The sequence below is a fragment of the Pituophis catenifer genome, unplaced genomic scaffold (genome assembly GCF_029215685.1).
Source record: "Pituophis catenifer annectens isolate HBS135680 unplaced genomic scaffold, rPitCat1.0.hap2 SCAF_4, whole genome shotgun sequence".
NCBI classification, from domain to species: domain Eukaryota; kingdom Metazoa; phylum Chordata; class Lepidosauria; order Squamata; family Colubridae; genus Pituophis; species Pituophis catenifer.
The window spans coordinates 31,677,912-31,693,505 of NW_027256884.1; the positions used below are offsets into that span (position 1 = coordinate 31,677,912).

General features: G+C 36.9%; 1 protein-coding gene across 1 annotated transcript in view; it reads left to right on the top strand.

Moving 5' to 3' along the window:
* Positions 1 to 5,751: 5,751 nt before the first annotated feature.
* MCF2L (MCF.2 cell line derived transforming sequence like) overlaps positions 5,752 to 15,594 on the top strand; it is an 81,504-nt gene continuing 71,661 nt past the window's right edge. Inside the window, exon 1 of the mRNA XM_070944194.1 lies at positions 5,752 to 5,787. The gene's annotated coding sequence lies outside the window, so the exon portion shown is untranslated. The remainder of the gene's footprint in view (positions 5,788 to 15,594) is intronic.

Consider the following 15,594-nt stretch of genomic DNA (forward strand, 5'->3'; position numbering starts at 1 on the left):
GACCACCTTGTGGCTCCATTGTGGTCCGGAGAAGCAGAGACGTCAGCAAATCCGCCGCCGCCTCTCCCGGGGCTGGGTGGAAAGTCAAGGAGTCAGCCCGACAGGTGCGCGAGATATGTGTCTGTTTGTGCGCGCGTGTTTCTTCGCTTGGGCGGTTCCTCTACCGCTGCTGCGTGCGGGAAAGTGCAAGGCGCGTTGCCAAGGGCGAAATTGAAATCCCGGTTTTCTCCCGCCCTTCGCCGCTTCTTTTCGCCGGCTTTGAGTGGAAGGGGAAGCGGCGTTTAAAAAGGAAGGGGATGCGCGGAAGTTTCTTTGGCTTTGACCTTGGCTCGAAACGGGATCCTGGGTCGCTTTCCAAATCCAGCCCGTTATCAGGGTGAGAAAATATTTGCGGAGGCCGCCCGGCTCCTCAAGGCCGGGCGGCGCAGGCATGTGGTGGGACTCGTAAAACATGGTGTGTGGACCGTTTGATGCAGCTGTGCGGCTAATTCAATTGTGTAGAGCTCTGGATTTGGCCTTTGGGGGGTGGGGGTGGGCGGGGATGTGTGTGACGAAAGCTGTGTAGATTTTGGGGGGACAGTTCGGTTTAAGGCTCATATCCTGAATTAGAAAAGGTGGCTCTGGACTGGCATGCAGTGCAGTAGCCTCATGTTGATTTATGAAAGTATGATCAATATTGTAGGAAGTTGGCTTTTCGCCTGGGTTATGTATTAAATAGAATTCAGGTGTTTGGAACATTGTTGGTAAAAATTATGACTCTTCCAAAACTCAAAAGAAATGAGATTTCATTCCCAATTCTGGTTAATGATTGCCTTCTAGTTGGTCCTGTTCCCATGAGTAGGAATATTAGTAGCCCAAATACTCCTGTGGTTAAATATTAAATTATTAGCATTTTTGGTAAGATGACAGTATAATACAGCTGTACCTCCCCACTGCAGACTTGATGCAAAAGTGAAACAAGGTGTACTTGTTAATTCTCTACTTAGCACAACTCCTAAAATTCACTTGGCAGAATCCTTGAAGTTCGTTGTGTGTCCTTCCACGTGATCTGTAGAAATGAAGCTGGAACACTATGCTATCTTCAGATTAATCCCTCGATGAATAAAGTACAGATTGGAGAGAGAAGAGAGAAAGGAGAGAGATCATTTGTGGTTTCAACATCACTTCAGTCCTCAAACATTTGAAATTGATTTTCCTTTTGTTCATTGTTACAGACAACAGTGGGATGCGCTCACAGTTCCCTTCAGAAACAATACTTGGAAAGTTGTAGTGGAACAAGTGACTTCAACATTGCTTACAGTAAGCCTATTATATCATTTAATCAAGGTATCGGATCAGATGAAAATTATTTTCATATGTATGTAGGCATAAGCAGTAGTATCTGCTACTACTGAGAATAACCTACAATGGAGAAATGTTGTGTGTTATGTCTAGAGCTGTGTATACAGCTAATTTATGACAAAACAGAACTGAATAACAGAGTTGGAAGGGATCTTGTAGGTCAGTGGTTCTCAACCTGTGGGTCGGGACCCCTTTGGGGGTCGAATGACCCTTTCACAGGGGTCGCCTAAGACCATCGGAAAACACATATTTTCAATGGTTTTAGGAATAATTTTATTGTTGGGGGTCACCACAACATGAGGAACTGTATTAAAGGGTCGCAGCATTAGGAAGGTTGAGAACTACTGTTGTAGGTCATCTAGTCCAACCTTTGCCTAAGCAGGAGATCCTACACCATTTCTGACATGATTGTCCAGTCTCCTCTTGAAAGCTTCCAATGATGAAGCTTCCACAACTTCTGAAGGCAAACAGTTCCATTGGCTGATCATTCTCACTGTCCGAAAATTTCTCCTCATTTCTAGGTTGAATCTTTCCTTGATCAGTTTCCATCGATTATTCCTTGTTTGGCCTTACTGCTTGTCCTCAAAGTTACAACCGTCGCATTTCCACACACATCCCATTTCAAGCGCTTGACAAACAGATTGATACCATGTTGCATTAAATTATTCTATAAATCTTGAACATGTATCTTTACTTTCTTGAAAATAAGTACTGGCAATAATAAACAAAGTATATTGCTATAGTTTTGCATTCATATAAATGCTAAATTGACCTAGGAATGAGATTTTCTGTCAATAAAATGTTGAGAAAAATATTAGAAACTTTGTAATTTTAAAAAAAGAGCTATCCTTTGTTTGTTATATTTCTAATTGGAATTAATCCAGTGTGTTTAATGGAACTCATTGCCAGATATATGTGCAATTGAGTCTGGAGTCCCATGCCTACCAATTAGAAAAATGTTCATTTAAATAATTGCATTAAATTCTTCTGTTAAATAGCTTTGGTAATTTGACTCACTGGAGTGGATCCCAATTGTTGAGTTTATAGAAAATATTTCATATGCTAAATTTCAAATACGAGGTAAACTTTTAACTGTAGACAGTCTTACCTTATGCCAACAATAGGGACCAGAAAATTCATTGTTAGGGTACAGTTATAAAGTAAGACAATGGCTTCCCCATTGACTTTGCTTGTTGGAAACCAGCTGTGAAGGTTGCAAGTCATGTGACTGAGGAACACTGCTACTCTCATAAATGTGCAACAGTTGCTAAGCACCCGAAATCATCATCACGTGATTGCAGTGATGTTGCAACAGTCATAAGTCAAGGACTGGTTGTAAGTTACTTTTTTCAATGCCATTGTAACTTTGAGTGGTCACTAAACAAATGGTCTTAAATCAAGACCTATCTGTATATTTAAACTCCCAATTTGATTATTCATAGAAATATTTAAAGACAAATGGCAAAGGAATGAAATGATAGCGCCTCACAGTTGCATTCGTATTCATTGTTCTTTCCCCATCTGCTTGAAAAATATGCAAAGTCTTGATATGATTCTCAATTAAGCTTTGCTTTCAGCTGTTCAGCTATTTAGCTGAATTGTCACACTGAAAAAATTAAATTCTTCTGCTAGGGCTTTTTAAAAACGTGAATGTTTATTAAGAGGAGCAAAATACCAGAGAATTACCCTGTGCTTTTCTTTTTTGTATAGCAAAAGGATTGCACAAACATGCAGTTGCAGTACATTTAAGGAAAGAAAATGTTTTTGGTAATATTAATATTTGCTTTATGCTGCTTGTGATTCTTCAGATTTGGAACCTTTAAACTAGTTCATAACAAATATGCACACATATACAACAACGAAAAGTAGAATATTTATAATTAAAAACAATACTTTAACTTTTTAAGTCACCTTGATCAAGCCCATTCAATAGCTACTTGCCTTGCTCAGTACAGACCAGAATATATAACTGAATTCAGAAGATGCTGTGTTCCAGAGCATAAGTGGAGTGCTAAGAAAATACTGAGTAAATAAGTATCAATAAGTCCCATTCAAAAAGAAAAATGTTCTTAATGTAGTTCTGTTAAATGCTGAGGGCCGGCTTTTTAAGCCAAGTATCAATGAATAAAGGGGACATGGTGGCTCAGTGGCTAAGATGCTGAGCTTGTTGATTGAAAGGTTGGCAGTTCAGTGGTTTGAATCCCTAGTGCCGCATAACAGGGTGACCTCCCATTATTTGTCCCAGCTTCTGCCAGCCTAGCAGTTCGAAAGCACGTAAAAAATGCAAGTAGAAAAATAGCTCCCCTTTGGTGGGAAGGTAACAGCATTCTGTGCACCTTTGCCGTTTAGTCATGCCGGCCACATGACCACGGAGATGTCTTCGGACAAAGCTGGCTCTTCGGCTTTGAAACTGAGATGAGCCACCACCCCCTAAAGTCAGGAATGACTAGCATATATGTGCGAGGAAAACCTTTACCTTTATCAATGAATGCCAGCAAATATTTTTTTATCCTTTAAGTAAATAGATGTAAATAAAAGATATAATCAGAAATGCATAGGATAGGAAAGCCTGTTAAAATTACATTTGAAGAAAAAGGAAGTTACCCATTTTCTTACAGAGACTCGTTTTTATAAAAATAAAATTAGAGACAGACAGGAGACATAATATAAAAATCCTTCCCCTTATCGTATCTCTTGTCACTTGCCCTAATAGTCCTAAAAGCTCATTGGATGATCCAATTTCCAACAGTATTTTTATCTATGATCTAGTGATTCTAGTGAACTATCTAGTGATTGGCCAAATGTTTTTTGGGAAATGCCTTTTTATGAACATATCATTGATAAAGGCAGGATGTGTTGTTTAGTTTGATAAAAAGAAAATGGATGAATTAGAGTTAACACACTCAAATTGTCCTTTATCTTGATCATAATTCATCTCTGCCAAGAGTTTATCTGGTCTGCTTATGTCATTCTTAGCAGCATTTTGGGAGTGTTTATTATTACAGTTCTCCTGGGTTTGGGAGCAGTCTGGTTTAAGAATGCTGAGAGCGTATTTTTTTTCCTCCTTTTTAAAATACACTCTATTAGTTCCTTGCCTTCACACCAAGGACAAAGAAACAGAAAGAGAAATGCAAAAAAATTGTGAATTAAAGAAATTCTATATCTTTTAATGAGCATTTTACTTAAAAGTAGCCCCATTATTCTGGAACTGAAGATCACAACCTCAGTATGTAATGCTGGAAATTATAGATCAATAACTCCTGTTAAAGGACAAGGTTCCCACCTTCTGGGGAATTCTCAAGATTACCGTATGTTTGGGCATGGCAGAATATTTGTGTATCCTACCAATTTATCAAGGAGGTTTTATCTGGTGCTTTATAATTGACACAATATGCTAAGAAAAGTTTCAAGAAAAGGAATTGCAGTTAACAAAGTACGTGTTTCACTACAGAATGAAAAATGTTCAGCTGTTACTCTTTTGCTTGGAAATTATATTTGGTAAAGATATTTATTATTATTATTATTATTATTATTATTATTACAACTATTTGTATGCTGCCTTCTTCTATGGTTTACAATATATATAAATTAAAACATCTAGGAACATTGATCTACTTTGGAACAGCATCAATTGTTGTTCCCAACTAAAATCCTTTTTGATGGATGTCCTGTGGAAATGGTTTGTTTTTACCAGCCTCATAAAATATGAAAGGTTGGGAGCTTAACTCGCCCCCAAAGTGAGGAACAACATGCCATTGAGAATGCATCCAAAGTACCCTCTACTCTACTGCATAGATCACCTGGAGTAGCTCAAGAGATTGTGCCATGCCTAAGAAATAGAAGGAATATCAGTACATAGTGACATCCTGTTATAGGCCTGTAAATATTCTGGAAAAAAGGATAGATAATTTTCAATGAGGTCCTGTCTTAAAAACTTATTAATAATGGACAGTTCCATTTCAATTATTCACATTGTGCATTCTGACCCCTAATTTTGGCAGTAAAATTCATTAGGGCATGTATTCCTTGATTGTTCTCTGGAATTCAGCTGGATAGATGTACCTTGAGATGTTTCTAAGGGTGCATATTAGACTAGTGCATACATAGTGCAACGACCAGAAAATATAGGTTTTCCCTCTATTTTTGATGCAACCATTAAAGTAGCCTCTGTAACAAAATGTAGAATCACATGCTCCAATGGGCTGCCATTGTGGATTAAAACAGCTTATTTTGCTTTGTTTTCCTAACTGCAGGAACTTGAGGTTAGACACATTTTCATGTCTAATTACTGGAGGCTCATCCTCTGTAAGGAAGCTGGAAATTGCAACTGTTTTTCAGCCGACAGCCAGCCTAATGAAGAAAAAGATGATACAGAACACCGCATTGTGGTATCAGACATCCTGCAGCTTGTGCAAGATAAGCAGAAGGTACCTGCAACACAGCCAGGTATGATGCACTGGTGATTGTTACATCTTGGAAACATAATAGTTGAAGTGGCATTTTATTTTATTGTAAAACTGTGTGAGATTAAAAATGGGTGCTTGCATGATAGTAAATTTTACTAATCAGTATTATTTGTTGTCTTTTGAAATAAAGCTAAAATAATTCATGAATTCAACTCTTAACACATAATATTCCAGGAGTGAGATGTTTTTTTGCTTGTAGTTTTAAATATCAAAGGCTTGAGGCAAACTGAAAGAGTCTGGCTAATAGCCAGAGGAGCTGGCCCTGCTTGTTCATTTTTTACTCTTATTTACTAGTTACCAAATAGCAAGAGCCCTTTTGGAAAATAAGTGATGCTATAATTCCTATCTTTATAAATTTGAGGAGCTGTTAGATAATAATAGAGCAGATTTGTTTTTGTTGTTGTTCACTGCAATGGGATACAAGCTAGGTGTTCAGAATAAAGCAATCATATTAAAAATCATCAGTGTAAAGGCTGTTTCAAACACTTCTCAGTCTTTTGAGACACTCTCCTTCACTTAAATAAAAGTAGTTAGCTTTTGCAGAGATGGGTGGTTTTCAGACCACTTAGGCCTGCATCCCAACACCTCAAAATCATAGCATTGAAATTGGGCAGCAGAATAACTGATTCTGGGTACTCTCTTTCTCCCTCTCCCACTCCTTTTTTCTCTCTCTCTGTCCCTCCCTCCCTCCCCCCCTCTTCTACTTTCCTTTAAATTGGCTTTGAAATCTCAGCTTTTAGTCCCTAGGTAATTGCATTATTTTTTGTTCTATTATACTGGAATAACATGTACACTGACCAGAGTCCTTTTTATTTATGCATCTGTTTATGCATTTTCTGCATCTCATCATTGAAATATTTAATGAGAATATTGAAGTCTGGTTGATCCTGTGATACTTCATTTGATATCTCTGTTGAGTTTAAGAACTTTTGATAGATGCTGCATTCAATCTTTAAGTCAGCTATATATCCATGTAATTGTCTTGCCATGTAGCCAAACAAATTAGCATATCATGAGGTACATAGGTATCAAGTGCTTTGCTTAAGTTAAGCACAGTCCATACTCTTATCAAAGAAGCTATCAATAAAAAAATGGGATTAGTCTTGCAAGATTTGTTCCTGATAAATGTTCTGATAATTACTGTATTGTTTTCAGGGTGTTTGTAAATAAATTTATTTATGATCTAGTCTAAAATATCTCTGGGCAGCAATCACAGACTGGGTGGTTTGTAGTTTTCTGGAATTTGTGTGTTTTCTTTTTAATAGGAACAGAATTTGCTTTTTCCAGTAATATTTGGCTTTTTTTCCTCAAGGAGTTACAACAGATAGTCCTCGACTTATGATCACAATTGAGTCCAAAATTTCTGTTGCTAAGCAAGATGTTTTGCCCCATTTTGTGACTTCAGGTCACAAAAGGTGATCACATCATGGGATGTCATAAATACATCCCATTATGTATTTTGATCATGTGACCGACCATAGGGATACTGCAACAGTCGTAAGTGTGAAATATGGTCATAAATCTCTTTATTCAGTGCCATTGTAACATCGAACAGTCATTAAATAAATGACTGTAAATTGAGGACTACCTGCATACTATTCTTTCATTTTCCTTTTATTTTGAATATATTTAAAGAAACCCTTTTTGTTATTTTTAACATCCTTTGCTAACCTCAGCTCATTCTGACAATTTGCTTTTCTGACAACAGCTGTACAATTATGGACTACCTATCTAAACTGTTCCTTTGTGACCTGATCTTCCATTTCCTGCACATGTCTTTGTTGTTTTTAAATATTTGCTAAGTTATTGAAATACTTTGCAGTTGTGCTTTTAATATCTACTCCTTTAGGAAATCCCACCATTCTTAGTTCCTTTTCCTATCACCCTTTCCTGCTATAGAATTCTACTTACCATTGCTTACCATAAGCAGTTTATTAACATTTGAACTACCTTTGAAGATGAATATTTTGACTCTGCTCAGTTTTATTTGCTCTTAAAAATCAGGATCTCTGTCATTAGATGATCATTTTCACCCAATGTTTTGCTATTTCCACTTACTAAATTAAATCTTCCCTAGATAAGCATCTTGTTGTTGTCTCCATCCTCTGAAGAAATTTCAGCAGGCAATTCCATAAGTTTCTGAAAAGACAATATTTGGTTCAGCTAGTTAGTTTTTTGAAACCTCCATTGATTATGATCACAGAAAACAACTCTTCCTTCTGTGGCCTTCTGGAACACCATGAAATGTGTACCTTCTTATTCCCATTGACTGGATAATAGATAATTGGGTAAATACAAAACCCAGAGACTTTGATGTGTCCTTTCTTAATGGTATAATTTCTTTTTAGCATAGATGTTTGCTGTTGTGATTATCTGATAGATTAATTTCTGCAGCTGATCAAACTTGTCATGTTGTTTCTGGGGAAAACCAGATACCAGATGCATAAAATACTATTATGTTCCATAGCCCTCTAGAGCTGAATCTTCTTTATTTATTCTAAGCAGAACTATATTTTCAATAGTACTTTGTTAGATTTCTTAGGTATCAAAATCTAAACTAATAAAATAGCATGTGATAAGCAGTCTTGGTGCGGTAGCTCAGTGGTTAAAGACAATGAGCTTGTCAGCTGGAAAGCTGACAGCCTGGGTTCAAGACCCGAGTGCCACATTATAGAATGAGGTCCCATTACCTGCTCCAGCTCCGGCCCACCTAGCAGTTCAAAAGTATGCAAATGTGAGTAGATAAATAGGTATCACTTCAGTTGGAAGATAACAGCATCCCCTACTGGCATATAGTCATGCTGGCCACATGACCACGGAAGTGTCTTCGGACTGTGCTGGCTCCTTCAGCTAAGAAACAGAAATGAGCATTGCCCCCTAGAGTCAGGGAGCAATGGCTAAGTTACCTTTAGGTTTAAACAGTCCAAGAATAAGGGAGTCCTTGACTTACAACCATTTGTTTAGTCACCATTTGAAGTTACAGTGGCACTGAAAAAAGTGACTTTTGGCCATTTTTCACACTTATGACCATTGCAGCATTCCCATGATCAAAACTCAGGTGCTTGGCAACTCGGATGTATTTATGACAGTTGCATTGTCCTGGGGTCATGTGTTCACCATTTGCAACCTTTCCGACCAGCTTCTGACAAACAAAGTCAACGAGGGAAGCCAGATTTGCTTAAAGACCACATGATTCACTTAACAACTGTAGTGATTTGCTTAACAATTGTGGCAAAAAAGTTGGGCAACACTCACTTGACAACTGCCTTGCTTCAACAACAGAAATTTTGTGGTTGTAGGTTGAGGATTACCTTTACTCATAAATTGATTGAAAAAGCTAAATTAACATAACCTAAACTACCTTTTTCAGGGACAGAGTGGCTAATTCTAAAACAAACTTGCTAGCTATAATTAAATTAAACATCCTTTGCACATTAAAGAATGCCTGGTGGTTAAAGCAAACATAAATTGACACCAGCTACTTGAAAGATAACTTTAAAAAAAAAAATCCATGGAATTCAGGATACAAAATTCATCAATGCAGCCCATGCAGCACAGGTGAGTTTATTGCCTATCCAAATAGCAAGAAGAGATGGGGGGAGGCACGCAACCCAGATGTGTTACACGGGCTCAGGAAAGCTGAGAGTCAATGGGCCGGAATGGGTGACCAGCTGCAGGAGGCTCGTCTTTGCACAGGAGCACTGACAGCAGACTGAGGCAGAGGCACAAGGGGAGGGGGGAAGGTAGGTGATCCGGATGCGCTTTTAAAGGTTTTGTTTGTCTATAAGAGATTAATTTTTTAAAATAAACCTTTATTAACATTTAAAATCCAAAAGTACAAGTTAAAATACATCTATAACAAAAATATATCCGTAATAATTATACGATTCAATGTCATTCTGACAGTACGTAATTCTTAACATTGTTCATCTATTCCCGCATATTCCTACTTAATCGACATATTTAAACACATTTTGTATCTTATTTTATTCTATACATTCCTTATTTTTAAAAGAGATTAATTTTTATTGGATTGTTACTGAATACATTTGAATGGCGAGGTTTGGGGGCTTTCTTTAAAGACATAAAATGAGATATATAGAGAAAATATTTTAAGTGAGTTTATTAGATTTAGTTTGTAATCGTCAATGAGTTTGACACAATTCTAAGGAAGGGCTTATCCTAGAGCAAGATTTAAGTTATTGGATTTCACGGCCAAATATGAGCGCTTCCACCGTTTGCCATATTATGAGATGATGTGTATATGCAGTGGTCCAGCCATGCTTATGTTTTGTTCAACTGTCAACTATTTGTCCCCCTTAGGCTTAGAAACTTAACATCCACACTTGAGAAAACCGCCCACTGGGTTCTAAATTGCAGATTGTCCTATTTCCTCCTGGGCTTAATCTATGCATTGTGAGCAGATTGGCTACGTTTATACTGCAGCATAGAGATGGTGATAAGTTGTTGAAGGAGCAAAATGGCTTAGTGGTTAAAGCCGCTCATCTTGTCAGCTGGAACACATGCCTTTGTTACAAGTACAATGTGGTATGGGTAGGGAGAAAGGAAGCAAAAAAAAAAAAAGATAATTAGAATAATATAGTTGCTAAGACCCTGAATTGTCAACCTGAAGTCAGGGTGGAAATCTCATAATAAATTACTGTTTCAGTTTCATAGTGTATTTTTACTGCAAGCATAATAATGATCCCCTATTTTATACTAACGTTTGTAAATATTATAGCTGGAGCACTTAAAAGCCTATGATTATATATAGCATTTTTCTAACAGCCATATATAGTGGATTGTACTTATCGCAAAGGCATTTCTTTAAACACTTCTGATTCTGGTTTGATGTTTATTTGGTCCCATAAATGAGGATTGTGGATTTTTGACATTAGGTTTCCATAGTTTTAGATTTTATCCGCATTGTTCATATTTTCTTTCGCCAATCTCCAATGACAGATATGGCACAAGAGGTAACAAAATAGTCTGAGATGTTTGAAATTGTATCAAGTTTACTGTATTTAGCTACAATGACCAGTAGATGCTGCTGTTGAGTCAGCATAGTAGGCTTGGTGACTGTAAGGAAAGGAGAGGGGAGGGAAGGGGAAAGGAGACTTCACTATACAATATAAGAGTGACTGTCTAAGTTGGTGTTTCTCAACCTTGGTAACTTTCAGTTGTCTGGATTTCAGTTCCCAGAATTCCCAGCTAGCCTGCTAGATGCTGGCTGGGGAATTCTGGGAGCTGAAGTCCACACAACCTAAAGTTGCCAAGGTTGAAAAACACTGATTGTAAAGCTTCAATCTTAAATAAGATAGACTGTACATATTCTGTGTAGAACTTCTAACAGCAATGCCTAAAATAAAAGTAATTTAATATTAAAATAAAAGATATTTAACATTAGCAAAATTTGTTTGCTTAAATCTCTTCCAAGCGAGCTTGGATTTTTCAGGAGAAATGTTCTTCTCTGTTGCAAGACATGTGACCATTTCAGTTTCCAAGGTAACCAGTCCACTGAAGAGTGCACATAACTGAATCTGTCACATTGCTTTTTATTATGTCATTGTGGATTGGGAATTTTTAAAAACTTCTCTTATTTTAATCAAATAGACACAGATTTAGTAAAGAGAAATTGGAATACCAGAAAAGCTACATGAAAGGTTAATATGATTCCTGGGACAAGTATTTGAATGACAGTACAGAACTCCACAAGCTTAGAAAATTTGTGATATTCATTTTGCATTTTAGAAAAAATACAAGATTTAAGATACTAGATCTGCATTGATGCAAATTTGCTTCTTCAAATAATTTTCATATGGTCATTCATTCTATATTAGATATATCTGCCTGCCATCACAGAAAATATATATTTGATATGATCTTCAATTTTGCGTAGATCATGTATTTCATTATTTCATCCTACTTGCTTAAAAATAACATCCTGAAGGATTTATTCCCATTTTACTGAAAGCTGGATAAATGAAAATTTGCCTTCATAGCTAAAGAACAATATTCCAAGCACTCATAAAGAAATGATAGGAATTAGTGATAAACATCACTCTAGAAAAAAATGATACAGAAAACCCTATCCTAAGGACAGGATATCTATGCAAGCAGAGCAAGCTCCTTAAAGAAAATGGAATTTCTCTAGTAAAACTAGTAACTGAACGGGGGCAAACAGTCTGGTATGGTTCTTCTCTGAGTATATCATGATGAGAATACTATAAGGATACACCATGAAAAGAGAAACATAGTTAGGTGGAAAACATAGTTTCTTTGTGTAGGTCTACAGTAATAATTACATTCCGTATCATTGAAGGTCATGACACTTTAGAGAGTTTTTAAACAAACCCTAGAGACAAATCATTACCTTAGAGATCCTTTAGTAATCAACTATAAAAAAGGGAGAAGAAAGAAAGAATAGTGGATAAATAAGTAATGAACAGTTATATACTATTGAGTTTGTTTACAGCTAGTCAAGATAATTTTAATGAGGTTGTGGCAATAAGTCAGTTGGGAGATGGGCAGTTCTGACTCTTGCTTTGTGAGTGTAATTGGGAAATCAATTCTGTGTTGCAAAGAATGTAAAATGAGAGTAAGCAGCCTGGTCTCGTCCATGTTTTGGTCTATAACGGGTGTCAAACTGGTGGCTTGCGGGCCAGATGCGTCACGCGCAGGCCACACCCACCCCAGCTCTGCGAAGGGGAAAATGTCACAAAATGTCATGTGACAGCAACATGACACCATGAGTTTGACACCCATGGTCTATAACCTTCATAAGCCCTGCGTATCATGACTAAGATTTGTACAAGTTGTCCAGAACACCTGAAAATCTATAGATTGCATGAAACTGGTTGAAAGGTTTTTCTTTGCAACATATCATCCCTTTTAAAAACATTGGCTTCTAGGTGTTTTTAGAAGGCAGCATAGTATACAATTGTGATAATTTGTTTCAGTCAAAGAGATGAAAATATAGCCACTCTATTGTCTCTTTTAACATACTGAAAGTTTGCAAAGAAATCAAGAAACCAAATTCATTAGAGAGATTGGTCCAGCAAGCAGTATATAATGTATATAAATCTAGTTATTGGAATTGTAAATTGATATATTCTTAAAATGGTTCTCCTCCCACTCTTGTTACATAGAAACTTTATATAGAAGTATTTCTAACATCAAAATCCCCATATAGATGAGAAATGTGCAATGTTTGCCTTGTCTTCTACCTCCTGCAGCCCCTTGTCTTAAGCATGCTTCTTCTATTTGAGCATCCTTTAATACAAGAGATGGTAGAAAGAGCTGGAGGCTAGTATATGTGTGTGTGCGTGTCCACTTCAATTTCAATGGAAAGCTTTATCCTTCCCCAAGAATATATATTTAAAAAGTAAATTAAATTCTCATGGATATGAAGCAGGATTTCTGTCCTTATTATAGTTAAAAATGCTTGAAAACAGCATATGAGACTGATCTGTCTGTCACTGTACAACTTTATTTCCAGCATTATGGAATCTTCCTTGCTTCCTACCCTTTAATTCAGTCTCAAGGGAGGACACTGTGAAGGAAATTCAGCCATGCTATCAGACGTTCTTGCTGACTTAAAGTGATTCCGGCCCAGCCAGGGGAGAAGCTTGACATCTTGTTGATATGACTTGTTGACATTTGATGTGTTTCTGCATTGTATGTCTACTGTTATGTTTTGTTTTTGGAATGTTCATCCAATGAAGCTGTTATTGTCCTTATTATTTCAGCCAGGAACCCCATGTGCAAGCAGAAGCATCAGCAAAGAGCCTTAGCTGCTTTTGATAGGCTTATGCAATGGTAGGCAGACTGCCAAGAATGAAGCAGAACAAAACAAGCTCTGCTGCTCTGTGTGGTATCAGAAATGTTATAAATACATGATGGTGTTGGTGGGGAAGTAAATGTATAGATGGAATGAGCAGAGTAATTTTTGTATTCAGTTTCTATGTGAGTGAGTGAAATTTCACTACTATGTAAGTATACCTAAAACTGCAGTCTTTTACTATTTCTTTAGCAAGTTGCTTGCATTATCTTCAAGTATTCATATGAGAATTTTCAATGTATGATATGAGAGATCAAATACATTGTTTTTAATTTGGAATATAATTCACACTCCTGTGGCAGCCATCCTGATTAGATTCATCTAACAATAATTGTTTGTAATGATGGGCATAACTGATTCTTAGTTGCATTCAAAAAGATTGGATAAATCTACTTTATGTGGATATGAAAATACCTTGGATTTTTCTGAACTTCTGAATAACATATGCTTGGGTTATAATTTCATTTAACAACATAAGGCTGAAGTGAAACAATCTATTCTAGCCAGTTCATTTTCTCCTTTTTCAAAATTTGTAATATTTAATTTTCATCCACTTTGAAGGAAATTGATTCGTAAAAAGGTCCTATATGTGACTTCCCAGATTTGATGGGAGGAAGAAAGGATACTAAATAAACACCAGAGATTTATGCCCAGAAAACCTCTGCCAGCTTTAGAAATGGGTATACATTTCAATATACACCCAATGAAATTTCCCAGTGAGATTAAGTAGATTAAATGGTAGTGTTCAAGGTCATCTCAACCAAACCATGCAGTGCACCTTTTCTGCCGTGGCACTTGCGGTCTGAAAAATATAACCCCAGAAATTCATATGGCTCCCACCCCACAGCTGTTCCAGAAAATATTTAGTTCTCTTTTTCTTTGTGTGTTTTGTAAGCCACCAGAGGGTTGTTGTTTTTTAGGAGTCAGGTAGATTCCAAATTGAATAAAAGAAATATCCTAGCTTAAATCAGCAAAAGGGTGAAGAGGCTCCTTGACTTTAAGAACCATTGAAAATTCATCTGACATCTTTCTAAACTCACTAGTTGTCTCTGCGCTTAGTGTTGAATTAAAGCTATTGGACAGACAGAGGTTACAGCCACCAGTTGATTTCCCCAGTTGGGTAGAATCATTAACCAAATGAATGTAGTTAGATTTCTAGGTGGAGATTGTCTGTTGGAAAAGAACAACTCAAAAGAATTACTGGATGTAAATCTAAGAAGTTGCCTTATCCTTACTTTATTTAGTCCAATATTGTAAGCACTGACTGCAACCTGTTTCTCAGAGATTCAGATAGAAATTTTTGTAGTCCTGTCTTGAAATTCCAGGAATTGAAACTATTACTTTATCCATGCAAAGCCTAATTATTCTCTATCTCTACATTGAAACAATGTAGGGATAGAGCTTCAAAAAGCAAAACATCTGCATTAATTAATGTGCTTGAAAATTGTGTAAACGTCAGGTATCCAAAATTAAAATGATACAAATCTGCTTTGATGTCAAACAAGAGATTGAAACAGAGTTAAGTGTTCTGTTTTCACCTTATTTAGAGAATGAAGATTCTCTGTGGCTGCCCTGTTATATTTCCTCTTGTAAGGGAACAACAGTTAGCAACAAGCTCTATCTGCTGCTCTAATGCAGATCCCTGAGAAATGCTTGCTGTAATCTTCCAGAGGGAAAGAACTGGTTAAAAAAGAAAGCATCACGTTAATTCTGTCATCTTTTCAGCTAGAGAGGGGGAACACGTCACAGAGAAAGAGTGAACATGTTAAAGTGATATTAATGTGATTGCATGATAAGCCTCTGGTTCTGAAGAGCATCCTTCTGCCGGTGCATTGCAGAAGAAGAGTACTTCCCCTCCATTTGAGCTGGATTGGAGGATCTGTGTAGAGAGAGTTAATTGAAATGCAACACTAAAGCAGGGCTATAGGTTCCCCATTGCTGTATTCT